Source organism: Diadema antillarum, unplaced genomic scaffold, assembly GCF_040938485.1.
Source record: "Diadema antillarum isolate AM-2024a unplaced genomic scaffold, OU_Dant_1.0 scf00000072, whole genome shotgun sequence".
NCBI lineage: Eukaryota > Metazoa > Echinodermata > Echinoidea > Diadematoida > Diadematidae > Diadema > Diadema antillarum.
Window position 1 is genome coordinate 119,162 of NW_027270961.1, and position 25,783 is coordinate 144,944.

The following is a 25,783-nucleotide window of genomic DNA, read 5'->3' on the forward strand; positions in this document are numbered from 1 at the left end:
AAATGCCAAAGTAGTTTTCTTGCTGTAGAAGTCTCATCTACTTCTCTCTGGAAGTCATGAGAGAAGAATGAAATCCGAAGCCATCCTCTTCTTGAGGCAGGTCCTCCAACAGACAACAGCTGGTATCAGGTTAGATGGCAGCAACCTAAATCTGGGTTTCTTTCACAAACAATCAACAGTAACTAACTCACAAGACTGGCTCTCTCCCATACAATCTATCATATCCATGTGCAAGGGCTGAACTTTTTATGGGTTGTTCTCTCATCCTCATACACAATGCAGGAAATGTCAATGTTCAAAGAACTTTGTTACACTTTTACTTCAACTCTGACCTTTTTCCAACTTGGGAGTCAGTCTTTTCTTTTTTTTCTTTTTTTGTGGGGGGGGGGGGGTAGGAGTACATGTGATCTGATGAGGTTAGGAAAGAGACAGGGTAAGGTGAAGACAGACAGGGAGAGACTGAGTTCATCTCACTGACAAGACATATTTTAATATATTTGAACTGTCCCTTTAATCTCCCCTATAATAAGTATAAACTAGATGAGCGCATAAATGAGAGATGAAAAAAGAGAGGTTACCATCTGTTTTCTAATAACTTGGTTTGTTTGTTCTTTCAGTTGGTAGCATGTGAATTAGAGGCAACTCCTTACCAAATTCTTTAAGCAAAAAACAAAAAGACCACTGCTACATAGAGTGAAGGGCACATTCACTATCAACAGTTCTGGGTAAAGAAAAATATCTATATGTGCATGAGTTTGTATTCTCAGTTGTAGAAAGCAAAGTTACTTTGCTTGCAGTCACAGCCATTTCCCCATCTTTTTTCTCCCAATATATTCCTAGTGACTGACTCTCCAGGTTACTCTGTACCTGTGTATAATAAGAAACTCTCTAGCTTGACTTTTCCTTCTATCCCTTTCCTTACTCATAAACAATACTATCACTACACCAAAAACAACAACAGCAGTGACAGCTATTATCTGTGCCCACATATAGTGAAATGACAGGGCTATGATTATAAAGGCAATGTCTGTATCAGGTATCGCTCTTCATCATCCTCCTGAAGTCAGTCTAGAATCTCACCCTGACCGCTACCCCGCCCCACCTCATCCCCTTCTCATTCTGTATCCTCACTGCTTGAGAGTCACGCCTAAACAGATCCTACTTAAAAAGGCCAAGCTAAATCCTCTAAACCCTCATCAAAGAAACCCAAGTGCTTCTCAAAGATACATCCAAACATGATCAACACAAACTATTTGCAAGTCTGACATCATTTTCCTTAGTTTTCCATTTCATATGACCTTTACTATGGAAAGTACCATTCCGATGCAATCTTTGGATGTGATTTTATGGAAAGTGGATGAGAGAATCTACAAAGACTGTTTCCATCGTTTGGTCAACATCCAAAGTACAAAGAGTTCATGTATTCATGAATAAAACTTCTAAGGTTGGTGCACTATATCTGAATTTTTTTTTCAAAAACAGAATAGCATTTTTTTGTAAAGTATGTTGACTCTACAGTGCTGTGCTACTTGAAAACTAACAGCATGTCATACTGCCTCCATAATTTATATTTTGATAAAATCAAACTGCAAGTTATCTCTGTTATTCCAACTGATAAACAGAGATGTTTTCTCTTCATTTGTTGGTTGATCAAGAGCTCACTGCTTATGTTCACTCATGATCTCTACAATCTTGATATGAGAAACATATGAGCCACTCCAAGACTGGGAACAGTGTGTGTCACCAAATATCACTTTCAGGGGGCTGTCAGTAAAGTTACTCCTCTTTAAGGATTTCTCATCGTAACAAACGTAAAACCTACAACATCATTTCATTCTCTTACTAATCAGGGCGTTGAGCACAGGTTGTAAGCTCTCAATATTACTGCTATTTTATTTTGTTTGTACAAAAAAAAGGATGTATCTTTCTTCATATACATAATAATCACAAAGTGTGTGTGTGTGTGTGTGTGTGTGTGTGTGTGTGTGTGTGTGTGTGCATGTATGATAATCACATGGGTGTGTGTATGTCTGTGCACACCCATACATATGTACACCTTTCTAATCAGACATTAAGTAAAGGTGTGGAGTAAGTTAATATCAAACATTATATGACATAATGGAAGTACAGTGTATGAGTACAGTGACTTCACATCTACATTAGATGAATGACAGTGTAGTGACTACCAGTGTAGATGACTTACAGTGTAGTGACCTACAGTGTAGATGACTTTATGGACAGTGTAGATGACTTACAGTATAGTGACTACCAGTGTAGATGACTTATAGTGTAGTGACTTACAGTGTAGTGACCTGCAGTGTAGATCACTTTATGGACAGTGTAGATGACTTACAGTGTAAATGAATTATAGTGTAAATGAATTAAAGTGTAATGACTTACAGTGTATATGGCTTTATGGACAGTGTACGTAAATGTAGATGACTTACAGTGTTGTGACTTACAGTGTAGTGACTCGCAGTAGAGTGACTTACAGTGTGGATGACTTTACAGTATAGTGGCTTACAGAGTAGATGACTGACAGTGTATAGATGAATGACAGTGTAAATGACTTACAGTGTGTGATAATTACAGTGTAGATGACTTACAGTGTAGTGACTTTAATATAGTGTAGATGACTTACAGCGTAGTGACTTACAGTGTAGATGACTTACAGTGTAGTGACTTGCAGTGTAGTGACTTACAGTGTAAATGATTTACAGTGTAGATAACTTGCATTGTAGTGACTTGCAGTGTAGTGACTTACAGTGTAGATGACTTACAGTGTAGATGACTTACAGTACAGATGACTTACAGTGTACCGCTGGTAGTGACTTACATTGTAGATGACTTACAGTGTAGATGACTTACAGTGTAGATGACTTACAGTGTAGTGACTTTCAGTGTAGTGACTTGCAGTATAGTAACTTACAGTGTAGATGACTTACAGTGTAGATGACTTACAGTGTAGTAACTTGCAGTGTAGTGACTTACAGTGTAGTGACTTACAGTGTAGATGACTTACAGTGTAGATGACTTACAGTGTAGTGACTTACAGTGTAGATGACTTACAGTGTTGTGACTTTACTTACAGTATAGTGACTTACAGTGTAGCTGACTCTAACACAGTGTAGTGACTTACAGTGTACAAGATGACTTACAGTATAGTGACTTTAGAGATTAAATCTGTCACTGATTACTGTATCATTGCAGCATGATGCCAAAATGATTGATTTTTGTAAATTAAAACTGAGCATCAATCATGTTACAAGAGCCATCTGAAATCATGACACAAAAGTAAATGTTAAGACCACAAAATGTTTTATTTCATGCACACATCATACACATGTATGTATCATTCTCAACTGTGCAAATTATGGCTAGATTGTATACGAAGTAATTACCAAACCTGGGAATAATGTGTTATTAATTTGAGCAGGGACCAGCATATTTGTATGAATGAATGACTGAGTAATGATTAGTGAGTAGGTCAGTGAGTCACCAAATCAAGCAGTGATTAATTCCTATGCCTCATTTCAATGCCTCCAGTCCTGTGATTTTTCATAAAGTGTACTGCAGGCATTCAAGACACCTTGTAGTCGAAATAGCCTTCTTCAACCACACACTGTGATTGTGTGGGATCTTAGCTCTGACAGATATTTCAAGAAACTTATCCTTCTTCAATTTAGTCCAGTCAAAAGACATTGTATCATAAAAGATATCCTCAAGATGAACACGTCTGAAGAAATACTGGATAGTCTAAAGAATGAAATCACATCCGTCTTACACAAAATTTTAAAAGATACAGATTTGGGTGAACTTTGAGCATGTTTCTCAATGATTATGATTGGGCAGAAATGCAGCCTAAATACACTGTTTTGTTTCAGAGAATAAAATGTTAACAAGAGGATCCCTACGCATCAATTATCAAAATCAGTGAAGACCTAAAGGAAGGGGCCAGAGAAAAAGAATACAGGTGTATACACTTCTTATTTTACCCCCCTCCCCCCCCCCCCAAAAAAAAAAACTCATAATGGGGAGCTCGCTTGATACACAGCAGCAGCTAATTTTGTGCACAGAAACATAGTTTACATCCGCAGAAGGTCATCCTGGTAATACGTTTTGGTAAGATTTAATGAGTAAAATGCAATGTTCTGCAGCATGTGAGGTGTTATTTGAAAGTATACACACAGAGAATTACATCTTAGCACGAAAGGTTGATAAAATTATAGATTTATACAAATGATGCACAGGTTTATGCGTCAGTAGTAATTGTGTGCATAAGGTAACTACAAGGAATGCTCAACTCACGAGGCAAAGCCAAGTGGGCTTAGGCTAAATGTCATAGTTACCGCATGCACACTATTCCTTCTGATGCATGAAAAGACACGTACATCATTGTTTTATAAAACAGTGACAAACTTTCCCCGAAATCCATTGTTTTAATCATATTTCTGACATTTGCAAGTCTTTCTTTTTGGATTGTCAAAGATGAAACCATCACTTATGCGTGGCTAGCCATCTCTTGCCATGTGTACAAATATTTGCCAAGTGCCTGAACACAGGCCGCTTGTTATTACTGTATGTACAGCAAGCTACACTTCTTGCTAAGTGTGCGAATGCTTGCTGAGTGCTCAAACTATTTGTTACAAGTATGCATGACAACATGTTTACTGTGTTTATTGCCAGTGATCAAGTAAGCTGCCAGTAAAAATTGATTTGTGGTTCTCTACTCTCTCTACTCACTCTATAAAGCATACTGATAACACCTTGAGCCCAAGATCAAACTACAGTTTGAAACACATGCAGAGATTCAGAGCTTTACACCAAACAGACGGCTGAGGCACAGTCATCTATTTACATTTATAAGTAACAATCATGATAAGCAAATAAATGGATTTTTTGTGACCATTTTTTCTTTTTTTGAGGGGGGAGGGTGTATACCCTTATTTTTTTTTTAAATCATGGCTACTATTGAAACACTGATTAATCAATGCTTTAATATCTGCGTTGATTAAGGGCAATGCGCCAATCAGTTGCAATGATAAAAAACATGATGATTTGCTCAACCCCCTCACAATATGGTAGAATCATCTCTAAGTGAGAGGAAAGTGGTGTAGAAGAAAAGATTGACTATCAGTCTCCTGTCTACTGATGAGCCAGCTAACCTTGGAGTCTCAAGAGACTTGAGGGAGGTACGAAGGAAGATTGTCTACCAGTCTCGAGTCTACTGATGAGCTAGCTAACCTTGGAGTCTCAAGAGAACTCAGGGAGGTGAGGAGGAAGTCGGCCATCTTGTATTTATTGCATTCCATCAATATTTCATTGACTTCTCACAAACAAACTTTCTGTGAAGGATTCTCACTATCCTCCAAATGGTCACATCATTGAGTTCAACTAATCCAGTATCACCCTTCTCCCATGATACAAACTCCAATCAAGCCTTTCTGCCTGCGGCTGGCTGAGAACCAAGTTAAGCCATACCAAGAATAAGACTGGCTTTCTCCATCAAAAATTTATGAAGTACTTGAATCATCCAGGTCATATAAACATGAATGCAGTTTACACATTGTTGATATAGAAAATTAATCATGAACGAGTGCCGAGTATGCAAACAATGTGAAAAAATTCTCAACAGTGAGTCTCTCTCTATACTTAGAAGTAATTCAAGTCTGAAACTAGAAATGTCGCTATGGCGACTGATGCCTCCGCCATAATGCATGATTCTCCCAATAGGCGTATAGTACAATGTCTTCACATGTGTGATCCATGACAGTTTCACATAACTGGCAAAATATTGATATGACAGGTTTGTCAGAAATGACTTGAATATTCACTTTCCTTGAACTGGGTTTGCTATAATTGTCGAAAAGTGCAGGTGCACATATTTGGGGAATTGAGAATTTTTACTTGAATTCTGACAGACCCTTAAGTTTATGCATTGAGTAATTTCCAAGGTATGAAGAAAGAGTTAATTACAGTACAAAATATATATATATTTTTTTTTTGGGGGGACGCATGGAAACCTGGCCTTTGACCCTTAACCTCTGACCTTTGACATTCTGGCTGGAAATTTCCTGGAGAATCTCCATTAGGTAATGCATGTATATATTAAGTTTGAAAACTAATAATGCAAGCATTTCATATATTAGTGTATGAGGGAAACAGTAAAATATTGAGGAGTTGACCTTGACCTTTGACCCCATGACTATTGACCTACGACCCCTAAATTCCCTAGATAATCTCTGCCAGTCAGTACATGTGTATGTACCAAGTTCTATGAAGATACATTGAACCATTTGTGAGAAAAGTGATATTACAACATTTTCACCTAACCTTTGACCTTTTGACCTTTGACCTTATGACATGAAACTCTCTCTGGAGAATCTATATGCAGTAGTACATGTCTGCACCAAGTTTCAAGAAAATACCTTAGGGCATTGCATAGATATTGGGGAAATAGCAACATTTTTAGCATTTGACCTTGACCTTTTGACCTTTGACCTCTTGCCAATGTCACTAAAATCTACTCAACTAATTGTCCCATCATACATCATCCTTGGACCAAGTTTGGTGAAAGCTGCTTCATCCAGTTTTGAGTTATCACGTAAACAGATAAATTTCAGGATTTGACCTTGATCTTTGACCTTTGACCTCTGTCCAATTTCACTAAAAAACTAATCAAGTAATTGTCCCATCATACATCATCCTCTGACAAAGTTTGGTGAAATTTGCTCGATCCAGTCTTGAGTTATCGCGTAAACAGATACAATTTCATGATTTGACCTTGACCTTTGACCTTTGACCTTTGGCGGATTTCACCCAAAATCTAATCAACTAATTGCCCCATCATACTTTATACTTGGACCAAGTTTGGTAGAATTCAAGTCAATATTACTCAAGTTATCGCGTAAACAAAAGCGGACGGACGTACGGACGTACGTACGGACGGACGGACAACCCGAAAACATAATGCCTCCGGCACCACTTCGTGGCGGAGGCATAAAAATACTTAAATGGAACTCACTTCTGCACACCATATTCTTTGCAGTTTGAAATTTGTTTTCTCCTCTAATGAGATGAGCACTATCATACCTCACACCTGAAGAAATCCCAGCTTCCTTAGATAGTCTCTCTTTATCTCATTGCAATTCACACACAGCCATGTATTTTTCAAGATAGCAAAACACACACTTCAAGCATGCAAGCACTCCAAATTGAAGTGTTTTAGATACACTTATTCTTGAATGAATATTTTTTTTGCTTCCCATATAAGCTGTAAGGCTTGATTCTGAGACAGGTGACAAAAGGAACCAGAGAAGCACTCTGAGAGCGCAGACCTCTGCCAAGCAGCTCATTCCCACCAATGATGATGTTCCTCCATAGAGATCAGTGATTTCCACCCTTACGTATGCATGCTAAAAATTGCCCGAATTCCCAATATAGAAGCCTTTCGTTACATCATCAACCCTCAGCTGCGTACCACGCCTTGCTCTAGCAGAAACTAGAGCACGCACTTTGGGGCGCATATGGTATATGAAAACCTCAAAAATGTGCAGCTTGAACTCCCAAGTAAGTTCATCTACCCTACCTGCCAAAATATCGGAAATCCTTCATAAAATCCATAAAAGTTTCTGCATCTCTACCCAAATTCAATCATCTGTTCCTCGTGTCATTCTCAACCTTTCCTGCAAGTTTCATCTCAATCCATTCACAACTTTTTGAGTTATTTTCAACATGGACAAACAAACAAACAGTAATGAAAACATAACCTCCTCCCTTGGTAGAGGTAATTAAAGAGGCAAATCAGCAAACGCTCCTCGGCAAGCCATGATATATGTTGTTTTAAAATCTGGGGAGATGAATGTACTGCTTCAAGAAAGAGATCTATGTACGAGGGTAGAAACGGCTTTAAACCTCTTCCTGCATTTCATGATTACAATTTAATCTGGTAGGTCTAAGTCAGTGCAATGACATAGAATGCATTAATACATTCTAAGATTTGTGCATTTCAATGATTTCTAGCACTGTTGGACACATGCACACTTTTCTATGGAACAAAAGGAATGTCAGCTGTGTTTTCTACAGAGAATAGGGGGCGAGTCACAAGTCAAACATATCTTAAAGTAATCCTCTGGGCATTTCAAATTATCAAAATTAGGCTTTTCTTTGAAAACAAACAGAAACAAAAAAAAACACATAAATGAGAAATTGTATTCCAATAGAGCAAGGCTGACATTTGTTCTGGTGATAACTACACCAACGCATCTGTCAATAAATATATCTTTTTTTTTTCCCACTCTAAGTTCTCTTCACTACACATCGACGGTTTCTCTTATCTCCACAGAACACTTCAGTTCCCAATTCTGGCCCAGTACTTTCCACTCACAGTAAAACTTGACCTACAAATTTAACTAATCGCGTGATCTGCTACGTGCAGTGACTGAAAAGTGTGAACGGTGCATTTTCATCAAGTCCCATTGCGATCTAAAATCTGTTCAAATTGTTCAGGGAGAAGCGATGCACAAGAGATATCTCCTTCACTGCACACAGCTAAGCTGCTTTAGCATCTCTAATTCCCATCTCCTGCACAGCAATGGACCTGACATTGACACAAGGGTAATGACAGCATGGTGAAATCCTGCTGGTCGATAACAAAACAATCAACACTAAGTGATCTCCTTGTTTGGACACCAAGTATCATTGTCACACTTCACTTCTGCATGAGTGCCATTGCGGTACAACAAAATGCTCTCAGCAGTGAACAGGGTGAGTGATGGAATTCACCTCTTTTTTTCTCCCATCCCCAAACCCTTCCCCGGCCCTCGGGGAATCTGCTTTTGCCTCAAAGCCCCTCAAGTGGATACCTCATCAATATCGCATCACTTCAGATGAACTTGATATTGAGTACTTAACAAGTGCGTGTGAGTTTTTTGGCTCTCTCCATTCGCTCTTTCCTCTGGAGACGCCCAAATATATACGTTAATTGACTTTATCCTGCTGGCTACACTAGTCTTAATTCAGCCTACATATATATATATGTAAAAACAAGATGTGAAGAACAAACTAACTTGACTGACCAGCATGCAGTATGGAAACTGGATGGCACAACATTTTGATGGTCAGTGTGGGGGAACAAACCTAGGTCTCCAACATCAACACAGTTCTTGTCATCGCAACACCTTTTTTTTTCCCCATAACGAAAGCAACGGTTTGCTCTTTTCATCTTTTACATGATGCAATGTGTGCCAACAAGCCAATTACCCTAGTATCATTATCTCATGAGTCCCAAGTTCATGCCCGTAAAAACCTACAATCTTTGATTTCCTGAAGAAAGATAGTACACATATATGAATTATTCACCCATATATGAACTTTTACTGCTGAAAACAAACTGTGTTAATTACACGCAATAAGGAATATTTTATATACAGTGACAAGTTTGAATCCAAACTTGGTTTGTAGTACGAATCCTGCACAGACACTTGTAGGCAACATTTGATAGCTTTTATAGAGATGTTTAAATGTTAATTTTGATATCAGCAATAAAATAAGAGTTTGTCACTGAACAAGTGAAAGAAGTTACAGATTCTGTAATATTTCAAATACATGGATGGTTTCTTTTTTTTCTCAACAAAAGCAGTAAAAGTTTGTACCATGACCATAATTGCTAGATGTAAAGTCATGAAAACATCTATCATTAAGCTACAACATGACACGCAAAACTGAGATATTGTAAACAATACATGCTTACAGGACTTTTTAAACAATGCAAATATAATACAAGGCATTCATCTTTACAGCTCTGCAAAGTTTCCCAGTGTGTGCTCCATTCAGTTAACTAGACTCCATATGGGATAAGATAAAAGCCTTGTTTATTTTCCTCCTCCGCTTCATTGATATGCTGTATACTTTCTTCTCTAAATCTGAGAATCTTGCTTTCCTGACGTCTCCTCAAACAGGATGCTGTATTCTCTGACTGATTGATTAGCCTGTATCTGATCTACTACAATCCCTGACTAGCATGGCACAAACTAATTAGGCTGCTGGGTGGGGGAAACATTTTCCACCATTGCAGCAAGTTCTGGGAAGACAAACAAAGTATAGCTTCTTACACTAGAAGAACATCTTGATATAAGGTACAAGAAGATTATCCTAGTTATACTGGTGCATGCATTCAAATGTCAATTTATGTTTTGTATTCTGAAGATGCAGACGCTTTAAACATGACATACAAGAGTACAAATTTATCCATTAAAAGGAACAGACATGTAAATCTTTCATGTCAGTTAATTCACCTCATTACATTCCAGTTGACAAGCCAGATGCAAAAAAAAAATATGTGGTATACACAGTACATTAGCACACACAAATACAAACAAACACAAACCCCACAATCTTAAGTGAATGAGAAATTTCCTGGGGTTTTTTAGCACTAACAACTAATTTTCAGTGTCACTGCATAACAACAAACCTTGCAAATGTATGGATTCTGTTTTCCGCCACTGGAACCATTATGGACTTAACTCTTGCAAATTTCAGCTGTGCTAATACCGCTGACTTTTATGTTGTTGTGGACGTTGTTGATGTTGTTGATGTTGCTGTTGTTGCTGCTGCTGCTGTTTTCAAGGCAGCCATGCATTCTTATTGACATAATTTATCTTGCAGCACTTCCGTGAAGAGTAAAGTTACAATGGTAAGGTAATGTAAGGTTAAGGAAATACATAACAAATTAATCCCATCAGGATGGTTCTGGAAATGGAGAAAGTCTCCTGCAAAATACCATTTGATGATATGATAATTTACATCAGTTGTTTGATAACATGGCAAATTTATTGATATCTCTGAAAATATACTGTTTTTTATTGTACAACAAATAGTACTGACCATATCTGGAACAATGTTCTCCTGCACAAAGAATGCAACAAAGAATCAAACAACTTTCTTGACTAGTGGTAGAACTTTGTATCCCTATACAGACATGGGAATATCCTGCTCCTGTTGTTTATGCCTACCGTACATTAGATTTCACTATTTTCCTTGCCAGTCTATGAGGAAAAAAAAAATCATCATCATTTAATGGCCAGTGATGACATGACCTACTGTAGCCATTGTGGTTATGCAATATAGAAAGATGAGATCCCATGTGATTGATCTCGCTGTGATGCAATCATGTAGCAATCACATGATAGTCAGTGCATCAATGCCTCAGTAATGGCAACACTCACTAATACTCAATACTCAGATGCTCAGTTGTCATGAAAACCTTTCATTGCTTGAAATAACTTGAAATAGTAAAGGCATCAAGATATACCCCAATGTTTGAATCTTTTATACTTTCTCACACACAATAAAAACCTGTTTCTCTCTCTCTCCCTCCCCCCCCCCCCCTCTCTCTCTCCTCTCTCTCTCTCTCTCTCTATTTTGGTGCATGTCTGTGTATTGTGCGTGTGATTTGGTTTATTGTTATGGAGTGTATGATCATTAGCGTGAAGATAATCCTACGGCTAAATGTAATATTGGCATATACCGTAATATAGTAAAACTCATAAAGAAACACTGCAGAAGGCTTGTGAGTGCCTACAAGTCCTCTACAGATGTACATCCTCACTAGCTTAATTATGTGTTCTCATACGTAACCCTATACTAGACAAAGACTGACTGAAAAGCTCATCATATCTTACAACCAAAGTGAGTACATCATGGTCCTTGGTTTGTTTGTGTCATTGAAAATGTCATCTCATTGATATATTCACATCTACCGCTGATTCCAACACACTCCATTCATCACTCCCACACACCACCTGTCCCTCATATTCAAGACTGCATTATTCACAACAGTCATACATCATCATGACCAAATACCTTTCACAGCAGTGTTTGCTACAAAATGAATCGCTAAAAGACCATTGAAAGTGAAAAATGATAGATGAAGTGTTATCACAATCAAATGGACAACTCACCATTAAGTCTCTGCACATTACAAAGTCTGTGCTTGTATACATACATTTGCCTCCAGGCATATGGTTCATAACAAGACTTTTTTTTTTTTTTTTTTTTTTTTGCGGGGGGGGGGGGGGGGGTCATTTTTCAATCAATTAGTGCTTGTAGTCTGTCAGTGCATATTAGTGGTATCCATTTCTTTTGATTAACCCTGAAATCCATTGAGGGTATAAATTCCTGTGAAGAAGTCACTTTGGATTTGCCAGGGAACCTTTGACTCCTGTTTCTGTGCCTGATTTACACTATGATATCACTTGGCCTGTCTCATTCACTAGTACACAGCAAGGAAATCAGCATTTTGTCAGAGCTGCCAATTTTTGTAAAGCCTTTCAGTACTTTGATGGCTGAAATCAGTAATTTGCACCTTTTTGAGTGAAAATCAGTAATTTCCACCTTTTTTTCAGGGAAAATCAGTAATCCTTAACAGTGTACTAGTTGGCAGCTCTGTTTTGTCCATAACAATTTCCTTTGCATAATGTGCTCTTAATAGATCATCAAGCTTGGAGTGTTTTACATATTGCCAGCCGGGGCCCCTGCCTACCTAAATTAGCATCCATGCCACTCAGTACCTGAAGGAACCCTTGTCTGCATGTATTACCATAAATCACATCACCCAGTTCCCACAGCTCCAATCACTGTACAGAAGTCAATTGAATAGCCTGGCCTGAAGACAGACAATTTACACAATAGCTCCTTCACCAAGCATACCGCCATGTGCCTCTCATATTGGGTTACAGCATATTCATCCCTTGGAAAGTAAATCATAACCAACGTGTGCATATTCACTATAATAAAGTAGGAAATGGTAACAAGAAATTTCACTCAGCTGCTACTAGTAACAGAAATCTGGCCAGACAACCTGACACCAAAGCTATCCAATTAGAAATAGATGGAGACAGTAGATTACTTGAAGTCGCCATGTGGCACAGCTTTGCAGTAAAACAGTTTTCCAAGTTTAATGGACAAGTTCACCTTAATATGTGTGGTTATTGAATGAATGCAGTGAATATGGGTAAAACACATCAGTGAAAGTTTGAGGAAAATCTGACAATCCATTTAAAATTTTCAAATTTTTGAAGTTTTAGTGCTGCTATCTCTGGATGAGAAAACTACTACAGTTTGTGATGTCACACATGTGCAGAATGATATAAAGAAGATATAAAGAAAATTACACATACCTTCACTTTTTCTCACATTATAAGAGAACACCTAACTTGCCTCTTGCATTGATCACAAAAGCAGAGGGAATAATATTACCCTTGACATATGTCAGTAAGAAGTGAAGGGAAAGTGAATTTTTCATAAAATGTAAATTTTGTGGAACTCTCTTTATATTTTATTCATCATTCTGCGCATGTGACATCACAAATTGTAGTAGTCTTCTCATCCAGCAATCACAGCAATGAAAACTTCAGAGAATCATAATTTCTGAATGGATTGTCTGATTTTCCTCAAACATTCACTCAAACATTCAATTTTGAGAGGAGGTTTTTACTACCTGTTTCAAAGAAATATTATTGTTCATTAAGATGAAGACAAATAATTGCTTTGGTAAACAAATATGCTTTATTGGTAAAACTTATTTGATTTTTCAACTAGGTCTACATACATCAGGGTCAACAAAAAGAATCACAGATGCAGGATTGCATGCCATGGTGTCACAGTCTTGAAGTATAAGACCACAGATGAATATAATTCTGTTCTGAAAGAAAAGAGAAGGAGAACTTCTCAAATGGGCTACATGTCCATTTTGAAGATGCCCTAGCTAAGAGAGATTGATGATGATAATATAGTCACAGTATATCCAAGATGAGCAAGAAAATAATAACTTTGTAGACAAGGTGTTTACAAGCAGCTGGTCAGAGGGTTTACACTGCCCTTATCCTACAACAACAAAACAACAAAAAGAAGAAAAAGACTCTCATCAATGCAGCAATAACTATAGTACAAAGACCTGGGCACAGCAATGGCTTACTATAAACATCTGGAGGGAAGATTTGGATTTGGGATTGAGGTGAGACATAAATCTAATATTCAGTGCTGACTTTCCACACTGCTGACCAATCCACAAAAAGTTTTTCTCAACTTTGACTGCCATGAAGCAATTCAAGCAAATATTCCGGTGAACTAGTAGATGCTATGGTAATAAATGAAGGGAAAATAGGTCACTTCTCTCTGCACATCTCAGTATCTGTTATTCTTGTATATTAAATGCTGCCTTCCAGCAAACCAACCAACCCAAGGCTTGCTTCAATCACATGGTACAATGTCCCAGAGAGTCTTTGCTTTGAATATTAAAGACAGTCATTACACAAAAGCCTATACCAGCTTTGTGAAACATGATATCACATGAAACAGGATATCAGTATCATTAATGACTGATATCATACATAGTTTTGCAATTCTATCAAATCTACAAGCAAAAAGCAATGTACATGTAATACTTCTAAGAATACTGAAAAAAAAAGAAGAAATGTTCTTTTCAGAAACAGGAGAGCCGCTTCCATTTTGGAGTATATTTGGGCAGATAATTAAGTGCATCGAAATCAAAACTCATTTCCTTATGCCTTATTCACATCATTCAGACTGTACATTCATGCAGTCTAATCTATGGAATGATTGAATAATTGATGCACAGACCTACCCTCCTGACTCACTAGGTAGCAGGCATCCTAAATGGCAAAAGGTTCCAATCAATACAGAACCCTAACAGCCAGTAAGATGGCAATCAGAGGATTTTTATTAATATTGCATTTATATCTGTTCAATTAATAACAGATCATTTTCAACTTTATCACATTGATTTTCCTAATCTATAAAAACAAAATGTCAGTAATCAGTATAATGGCATGTTGAAAGTATTCCACATTTGCTTTGATCTCAATGAATTCTGCCGCTAGATGAAATAGAATTACACTCTAGCAGGCCAAGGATTTTTTTTTTTTTTTTTTTTACCAGCAGGCATGAAGCAAGCACCATAGATCGGTTGGAGGATTATGTGTACAGTTGCAATTCAATCATTTAATCTATCATGTCCAACTGTGGTAGAGATTTCACTAAGAGCACTTGCATAATTTCATTACATGACTGGGCTTATTAATCTCTACCAGTCAGTATGCGATCCATTCCCGCATTGCCTTGATAAAAATGGAGACATTACGGCTGGAAAAATAATAATAAACATTAAAAAATCTGCATTTAAGGTAATATCATGGCTTAAAAACTAACAAGTTTATGTTTCTTGAAATTATCATGAGTTTGATATCTTACTGTTCTCCCATTTGCTCCCAAAGTACAATAAATGTTTTGAAATGTGAAGCTTTCAGATACCATGAGGCCTGTGCATCCCTGCATACACGCCATGTACATGTGTAGATGCTAATTACATGCCAAGCACACTTCATTTCTACCAGACACATGACTCCAACACCATTACTTACTACTTTTAGTCTGGTGTGGCACCATCTTACTGGGAGCAGGTCACATCAACTCAACTCCTCAACTCCTACATGTACATCATCCTCTTTCTCTCTCTCTCCCATCTACAAGAGACAAGTATCACACCTTACTCACCGTGGTAACGGCCTCACTCCCCCTCTGAACCTCTCCTCTTATCATCAAATCCACTTAACGATCCTAAAAGGGCCACTCAGTAGCATGGGTCAATGTCCCAAAGGTTGGGAAGATTCATTGATTTGGAACCTATACTCCTTAGGTGTCAGTATCTCCCCCAGGGTCTGCCCTTTCCTTCCACAACACCATGCTCTGAGTCAATCTTAGCTGAATTAATGGCTTCATTAAATGAGCTCAGGGACACTTGTACATGAAAACAGAGAAAGTTTTAATGCAACTTTAGAAGGACAAAAAATTATCTGCTCCCATAACTTAATGCCATACAAACTGCAAAGGACCTGCAAGTACTTTGCTGTCCTCGCCAGGATTCCAAAAGATTTACTCCAGTGTAGCCGATCAATGAATTCAGAGCAGGTCACCAATCCTTTTTACTATAAAATCTGCAAGAAATTATTTCAAAGTTTGCTGGATAGAAATAATCATATCCAGTATCAGCTGCTTGAAAGACAGGATCTTGTTCTCAAGAGCAATCACACACACATACACGCAAGAAGAATTTTTTTTAACCCGTTGAGGAAGAGTCTCAAGTATACACTGGTTAGTGTCAACGGGAAATGCGTGTTGTAGCAAAATCAGCCCATCCTCATTGGGTTAACAAATAATCTTGGCTTTGGTTTCCTCACACAATATAGTGTTGTCATCCCATTCATTTGCTATGGATGTTGTGGCTTCCATATTGAGGACAAAGGTTTCAAACTGCAAAATGCTGGGTATGATGTAGTTGTTTTGTTTTAAGTCATCCTAACAGCACATGCTGAAGTCGCCCCAAAGCAATGTCCTCCCCGGTAATGTCACTGTCATAATCAGACTTGACTATCATCAGAGCAGATTTACTGGTTTCAATTTCATTTTTATGACATGCATTCTTTTATTATTGTCGATCAAACAAACTGATCTCCCATAGCTTCCACAATAAATAAACTCTGATTCCCTTATTTCCTACTCAATGTCCTCTCCTGATTGTCCAGTGTAATATAATGGTGTATCATAAAATGTCTATTGCACATCAATAGTCCCTGTCTTTCCATCCAAATGTTTCCACGATCATTCTCTGACTAAATATCATAGATGTATTTCATCTATCTACTCAATCCCATACTCTAAAAATATTTCTTCTGTATTTTGCACACTCTGTCATTTCCTTGAATTATTCATTTTTTCCCTTTACAAATCCATATACTTTTATTTCTTCTCTGAACTATCAGAACAGTTTGCTTCTCACCATATCCATCTTTGACCCCCTTCCCCCCCCCCCCCCTCCCCACTACAACCACCTAGCCATGATACATGAGATGTAATCCCCTTTGCACCAATTTTCTGCACATTTAGCACGCTTGGCTCCCCTGGCGCCATCACTAGACAAATTAGATCTTGTCGACAGGAGAGTGTTGGCTGGAATACTCATGCTCAGGTTGTGCCCTCTATGATATGGGAGGATTCAATGCAGTCAAACTGAACTCATTTATTGGAGTATCTTTTGTTTTGGTTTGTATCTCAACATATACAATGTCAGAGTTGATGTTAACAAGTCATGGGTGACTTTGTGGGAATTCTAACCTCTACCATTACTCATAGCTATTGTCAATCAAACTATTATAAGATACTGCACATAAAGTTTTCACAACCTTTCATGAAGGGCATGTTTTCTTCCTGTCAAGTTATTTGCTTTCTGAAGCCTTTGAAATCCTGAAGTTCATCATTCCTCCACAGTTATCAGAACAACTGATTTTTGGATAACATTTGGCTTGATTGATTGGTACATAATACAGTCTTTTCTTCACTTGATCTCTCTTTACAGCACTGCTTTCCTTTGTTTTGTTCTGGTTTGGTTTGGTTTTTGTGTTGTTGTTTTTTTTCATTGCTCTTCCTGTGTTCAGAAATATGTAATAAACATCACTACCTTTCTATATAGTGTAGTCATCCTGTATCCAGTGGTATCAATATGATCCAATAATTTAAATTCAATATATTCAATTTTCATTCTATTTCAAGTGTCTCTCACTATATTTGTCCCAAAGTAAGAACAATTTGCCAGTGATGTATTCTTTGGTTTTCTTTCACCATATAAAGTTAAAACATGCACAAACACACACACACACACACACACACACACACACACACACACACACACCTGACACAAAATGATGTAAACCAGGTATTCAGACTGATGTCTCAGATTCTGGCAATTCGGGCATCCTGTTATATTATCTGTCTTCCTTAAAGATTAACCATCAGATAAAGACAGCGGTAGAAGCTGGGACACCATACACAGTGGTGGAGATTGCCCCAGTCTCTTCAGGGAGGTAGACTCTCCCTTCTACTAAGTAACTCCCTGGTCTGTTGACAGTGAAAGTGAAGACTGTTGTTGATCCACACAAGCTGCTTGATGGAAACCAGCGGTGAATATGACGCTCACAAAACAAGAATAGCAAGATGAGATCTTGCACCTCACATAGTTGGGTTTTTTTTCTTCACACGTACAGTGTCTTCTCCCTTCACGCTACATTCACAAATCAATAAGTGAGAGTGGGGCTTGTGTTATCACCACACTCTACTATCTGGTCTTTGGAAAAAAAGTGACATATAGCTTGCAAACAGATGAGACCAAGTAAGGGATAGTGAGGAATATTCACCAGTCTGTAAGTTATTATATCATAGCCCTGAGTCTTGTAAGAATGGAAGGCTAGTATCACAGGGTAACACACTCAACATTATGTTTCTACTTCAACTGGATATGTGTCCAATCATGCATTTATAATATTTTTTTGTTAGTAACAGCTGGCAAAATTGGTGCAAGACTAGAGCAATGACATTGATGGACTAATAATCACTAGAGAATGATGACTTATAAAAATAGCATTTGTTAACTTTTGAACATGTTTAGACTTCAGATGTGGATGATTTCTGTCAAAAAATAGATACTTTACTGGCTAACTCCGTAACAGAAAATATGTGACTTTTCATGGTGATACGTACATGAAAACTAAACCCCTTCCAACTTTCATTTTCACCCATCCCAAAAGCTACTATGGGAAAGGTTGATATTCTTAATCCACAGAGACACCCTCACACAACCAAACCTAATGCACCAGTCATAGACATCCCGGATCATCCAAGACCACCCCGGATCCGATCTGGGGTGATCCGGGGAGAGATCTGTGTTGACGCCTTGGACATCCTTGGACATCCGTGCATGTCCGTGTAGATCCGGGGACATCCAGGAGGCCAACACGGCAACTTTTGGGAGGTCAAAAACATCCGGCGTCATCCGGGGATTGCCGTGTTGGCAGAGCAATCCGGGATGCTCCGTGTGGCTGCCATGTAGCTGCCATGTTGATCCGTGTAGATGCCGTGTTTGTGCGTGTAGACGCCACGCTCTTCCAGCCTTATCCGTGTAGCTGCTGTGTTGATACCGTGAGTACAGTCATATCATATCAACGCTCGTCAACAATCCATCGAGGTCGAAGCTATCCCGGATCTCCCTGGATCACCGTGTAGATCCTTGAGGATCCGTGTTTAATGTGACTGGGGCCTAACTGGCTATCAAGGTCCTCAGGTTATGAACGTTTCCAGAGTTTTCTCATAAAACCTTTCAGACTCTACATTCAGCCTGGTAGCAATCACTGAATCCGAACAACCAACTGATAGATGATGATATAGCATCATCACCAAAAGATGAAGAAACTGAACGCTCCTCATTCAGTCTTACACCTAAAATCTGTTGCCCGAATGAACGGACCCAGAGCATAGGATTAAGGGAATACATACTGTTATCAACAAATTATAAATCTTATCACGGCAAATTCCACATTTCAATGAAATGATTTATGAGTTCCAGATCTAAAATTAGTATACATGAATTTTTTAAGGTAAATGTAGACTGCTGAGTCTTGCACATAGGCCCCAGAGAATGGTCTCAAATTGAATAATTCAAGACTTCTACCTTATATAGATTGTTGTATCAATATTAGTAAAAATGTACCAGTATCTATTACAGGATGATGCATACTAGGTATTTTTTAACCCTTCACAGCCAATGCACACATTGTACTGCCTCCTGATGGGAAGGATAACACAAATATTTTACTTTGGTATACTAGACATGTCGACCTTAGAGCTGCATGTTTGCTTCTAGAAATGCCTTTTGACACATTTACACTGAAAAACCAAAACAAAACAAACAAACACACACACATACAAACACACACACACACACACACACACACACACACACACACACACACACAGAATACCAAAAAATTACAATAACAGAAAATCACCACAGCATATCACATTTAACCCTTCCCCCCCCCCCCCCCATTTGTATGATTTACAGAATTTCATCATGGTATCAAAACTGTCATTGATCATTTCTGCAATTTGCACAGTATTGATATTTATCTATCAGAGAAACTTACAGTTGTAGATTGCTCTTTAGTAGATTGATCAAAATTAACATTCTGCCATATAAGCCATCAGATATCTTTTGATATCAAAAATTGTATTCAGTTAACTCCAAAATATTCTGTACTAAGCCATGCTTTTAGCCTTTCAATCACATACTGCTCCAAATGAAATACAAATAAGTTCAACTCCTGTACAATTCAAAAATAAAAGGACACCACACCAGACACAATCTGCGCATGCAGTTTTATCACATACAGTGTGGAAAGTGCACTAAACTCCATTTTTGGATTGTATTATAATAATCATCAATTGTGATGAAGAATAACATATTACAGCAACTATCTGATTGAAATGCTGCACAGTAATAATCCTGGCATCATAGGCAGCGCAAGCTGAAAACTTGTGAAATCCTCACGGTTTAATTAGTTTGAAATCCATGTCTGTGGACAACGACACACATGAGACCACATCTAGGGCCATCAACCTTCTTTTGCATTTAACTTTGACAATCTATTCATTTATATATGTAGGCACGCGTGATAAAGCCTTCTTTGCACACGGAATGGATGCTGCTAATTGGAATTCCATTAAAAGTAGTTATTTCATGCCATTACAGGCTAATCCCATTTCTCGTTAGAACTGAACACTCCTACCACTGCCAGAGCTACCAAGTCTCACGCATTCTGCGTGAGACTCAAGCATTTAGGGGTCGTCTCACGATCTCACGCATGGCACCCATTTTTCTCACGCATCGGGCGAAGTCTGCAACTTTAGCCTATAATAATGAGCATAGCTCAACAGATTAAAGTGATAGTTGCAATTGAAGGTACATTTCCCTTTTGTCTTTCAAAATAAGTAAAAAATGGTCACTTAAGTATGCACCTGATCGCACCATTAAGAGCTAAAAATTGAAAAAGCTCCCTACCGTGGGAGGCCACAGGGGGGAAAACCCCTCCCACACCCTCGCTCGCTGGCACATTCGCGCGCCGAGATGCCGAGCAATGCCGAGTCATGAAAATCTCACTCATAAATTTTTTTTGAACTTGACATCCCTGCACCACCAGTGATTCCTGATAACACACACCATTTCTTACCACTGAATTCACTGTATACCATCACTCCTCTCTGAGAGAAATCATGTACTATATGTAAACTCTTACAAATCTAATTAGCTTCCTAGATGCTTCTAAAATATACTTGTTTTTTAATTTTACTGTCTGTAATACGGAATACATAATTCATATTGATTAAAACAGATAAAGGGTTCAGGCTTATGTTTGTTTGTGTTTTCTTTTCTGACTACAGAAAGAAGCTTCCACTATGCAAGGCACAGTATGGACATACTGCATGTTGGTACAGTATTCATCGCATAATCGGGCATCTGATAACCGGGAACCTCGCTTAAATGACATACACTTCCCAGAAACATTTCCAATGCACGTTATTTTCACTGGATAATCGGGCGGGGACCTCTGATAAACGGGCCAATTTTTCTTCAAGCGATCTTTGATTTTGTTGATACATGTATTTAAAAAACATGCCTCGCTCACACAACTCAGGCTGTGTACGTTGTTTAATCTCAGTCATACACTTTGAGGGCAAAGTCTAAATTCCTCGTCTCTGAGTGTTTCAACTTTCAATACACTGTGATCTGTGCGTACGTCACAATCTTCCTCAGTTGTGAATGAGCTAGAGGGTCGCGCCGAGGGGTAGCGTGGTAGTGTATTCATGCACATGTACAGTACGTCAGTATGTATGTGTGTGTGTGTGTGTGTGCACTACATGTACATGTCGTATGCCGTAGTGTATGGTGAATGCTCATCGCGAAATCGGGCACCTCGCTTAAAGGGGCCTTGTTTGCTACTCCCAACCTGTCCCGATTATGCGATGAATACTGTATTTTGGATCCTCTGTCCTTGACATAGTGCAAAGTTAACAGAAATGAAAAATTCACATTTTGGTCAATGTATTACTCCTATAATACTGATAATTAAGTCTTCTTTCAATTCTGGAAAGGTTGTACCAGTATTATTTCAGACCATGTATCATTCGGTTCCATGACTGCGACAACTGCTTACATGAAATATCTGCATAAAGCCAAACATCAATTCTACCCACAAACATAACCCTAACCCTAACCCTAATCCTAAAACCCATCACAACCCCAACCCTAACCCTAAGTCCTTGGAGAAAATAAGACCGGAGCAATTGTCGCAGGAGCAAATGTCACGTCACCGTATCATACAAGGCATCGAATGTCTTTATTACAGACTATACCTCAATATGTGACTATCACATGATATGGGTTCATAGACATCAGATCCATGAGAGATCAAGCAGAATATGATGAAGTAAAATTGCTACCTTCTTTCCCCAATAAATTCAATGCAAGCTGTTGCTTCAACCTGCAAGTGCTATAAAGGCCATAAAATGGGACAGTTCCATACTTCCTGGAAAGAAAAGAATACTGTGGGGTCAACACTGAATCACTTTTATAGACAACATCATCCTTTTTCAAACCATTGATCAACATCTGTTGAAACTTTCATGATAGATTAGAGAAGTTTCAGGGATGTGAAGTTGACTGTTGTGTGTCTGTGTGCTCGTCTGGAATCTCTATATCTCATCAGTTGGCCATTATAGGTGAAGACACATTCAAATCTTGATGGACCAAGTTTGCAGGCTTGACTCTTTTGATGGCATACCACGTTTACATTATTAACCATACCTCCAGACACCTAACAACAGAGAAACTGATGAGCAATAAAAGAGACGGTAGAGAGACGTATGAGCCAAGAGTAGTCTACTCCCTAGACGTTGTGCTGGTGAGACATTGAAAATGCCAAATAAATACTTCATACAGTATATGGTGGAATTATGAGTGAGTTCTGTTTTTTCAATTTGGTGCACTGCAGCCATGACGTGACGAACAAGACATGGCAAACAAAGGGGCTAATTACATGACATATTGTATACAAGACATTCACATAATTTCCATTTTTGAAACAAAAATGGTGTACGCACTTTGTTGAATTACTTCAAACTTCCTTCACTATTTGATATGCAGTGGGCATAATAAATGATCAGTATGGCAAGTCATGTAAGATACGCAATGAAGACAACTGGCTACAATGGACATGGCACACATACAATTATAGGATCAACTCAAAGCATGCTTTAAGAACAGTGCCATGTTAAAATCACCAGAAATCACATGAGAAAATGTTTTGAACATCCTGAAAGAGGTATAATCATATTACATAGACAAGTCTAACAAGAAAGTCTGAAGGTAATATATTGATAACAGAACTTTAAACCTATAATTTGTGTAGTTCACAAGGGAACAAAATATAAATAACGATAATTGACGAAGTCTATCCTCAAGTACAAGTACACTTATCAATATACATGTAACTGTAAGTATTTATTATTCTTCACTTTGCTTGAATTCACAAGAACACCAAAATTGTGTATCAATTGTTACAGTTCTCTCTTGAAGACAAAAAAAAAAAAAAAAAGGCTGTATATTCTACATGTAGATGTTTATTATTCTTGGCATCGCCAATCTAAAAGAGTGGGATAATGAGATTTCAGAAAGTAGCCATGCCAACATGGCTTCTCATGTATGACTTTAGTATAAAGGCCATCTCATTCTCATTGAGTGATTGACCAAATGGTCCTGTCTGACACACTCAGTCTGCCTACAGTAAGAGTACAGACATTATTAGATCATAATAACATGAAGACCAGACATGCCTGCATTGTAAAGACACAACATGGTGCCTTATCTGCTGGCAAAGGCTAGACAGACAAAACAAAATTTCAGAGAGAAACAAACCTGCTACTGGTGTTCAAGGCCAAGCATTCCGACAATGTGCCACCCCACTATAATCTGTATGTCACAGTGCACAATATCATGCATAAATCTACCTGAATTGGTGCACTATGTGTGTATACCCACAACTACTGTTGAACACCAACTGTTGCATGCACCCTTTGTATTACACTATATAACCCAGTTATAACCTCTACCCCTCTCACAGATTAGGAACTCTAGAAATCAGAATATTTCTTCTTCTAATCAGCAATTATGATTTGGAAATTCAATTCAAGGAGTGACAAGGGCACAGTTCCAATATTCAAGGAATTCATAGGTAGGCTTTAACTTCATGGCAGTGCAGTAGGGTAATTGCAGTAATCACAGTTCATTTGCTCCAGACCTTGAATGTACTGCACCAGAAATTATTCGAACAAGATCTAATAATTCTAAAATTAGGGACATGTAAAACATAATTTTTCAAAATGCATTCAGACTGGTCTTGGTGAGATGGGACTATAAACTTCACATGCACACAACATGCGCTTAGGCAGGGGCATGTTGTTTATCTTCTTTTTTTTTCCATTACATACATAACAAGTCATTTTGTATGCTACTTGTAGTGTGTAAAAACAAACATGTTTAGCAACATTTTTTCATGAAAACTGACACTTTATGATATTTAATATGTGATTCACATTTCACATTTACTTTAAATTTCATAATGATATAAACAAGAAGAAAGAATTACATGCAGGCAAAATACGGAAACATGAAACTTTAAAACTTTAAAAATAAGAATGCACTGATGCTTCAAGCTGCTTGTTCCCCTTGTCAGAAATGGCTGCATTTATGTTTGCAAGCAGTACCCCTTTCTTTCATATCCACATTTCCTTTTAATTTTTTTTTTTTTTTTAGAATTAAATTGCATGAGCATGTAGTACAATAAGGACACATATCACAACACAGATTTTTGACTCCTTGTTTCATAATTAGGAATCAAAAAGAACAAAAGAACCATTTTTCCATCATGCTTATAATTCCTTGCAGTTTGTTGCAGTAGCTGTTTCTGAGTAGAAGTGCAGTGGCCATCATTGCATATAATGATGAAAGACTCTCAGTAAATACATCTCATGCTTTAGTAATAAATGTCAGCTAGAATGCCAAATAATGACTATTTGAAGAGAATTATATTGACATTATGAGTCCCTGGCCAGATATCATGATATTGACACAGTAGCTTCATATGGTGAGAGAGTTGGTAATATGTACAAAGTGCATGTTCAGCTTGCTTCATCGATAACCCAGAGGTCTCCTACCATTACTGTAAAAGTGGAAATTTTCGCGGTGTTGAAATTTTCGCGCATTTCGCGCAACCCAAAACTAGTGCAAAAATAAAAGCATGCGAATATCTTTGCTTGCCATATGTTCCAGTAGTTGATGTCTTGATTCCACGGAATTAAAAACACGCGAAACTCTTCTTACCCTGCCGAGCGCGAAAAATTCGTCGCGCGAAAATAACCACTTTTACAGTATTTTCATTTGGCTCTCATTCTGCATGGAATGTTTGGGAACTATAAAACTGTGCAACATTTTCTAAATGTTATGTAATCTCAATTATTACATAAGATTTTTTAATCAGTGTTCTGATGTCTGATGCATTTATAATCAACACATTCTTTATAGCAATGAACAGGATTGTGAATAGTTCACAAAACTGTACATGCAAAATTCTGTAGACTATCATACTACTTTAGAAATATCAATCAGTACAAAGAACTCAATATGTTTTGTCATGGTAGGAAGCAACTCAGACAGGAATACATTCCTTATCCCTGGTGTAAAGATTTATTATAAAGGTTAAGATTTAGAACCAAACTCAATAGCCAAAATGTTTTGTCTGGTTATGCCATATCCTAGATAAGA

At 37.9% G+C, this 25,783-nt stretch overlaps 1 protein-coding gene across 1 annotated transcript in view; it reads right to left on the reverse strand.

Annotated features, from left to right (window-relative positions):
- Nucleotides 1-25,783, reverse strand: part of LOC139717172 (palmitoyltransferase ZDHHC3-like) — a 75,158-nt gene that overhangs the window by 23,208 nt on the left and 26,167 nt on the right. The window lies entirely within an intron of this gene.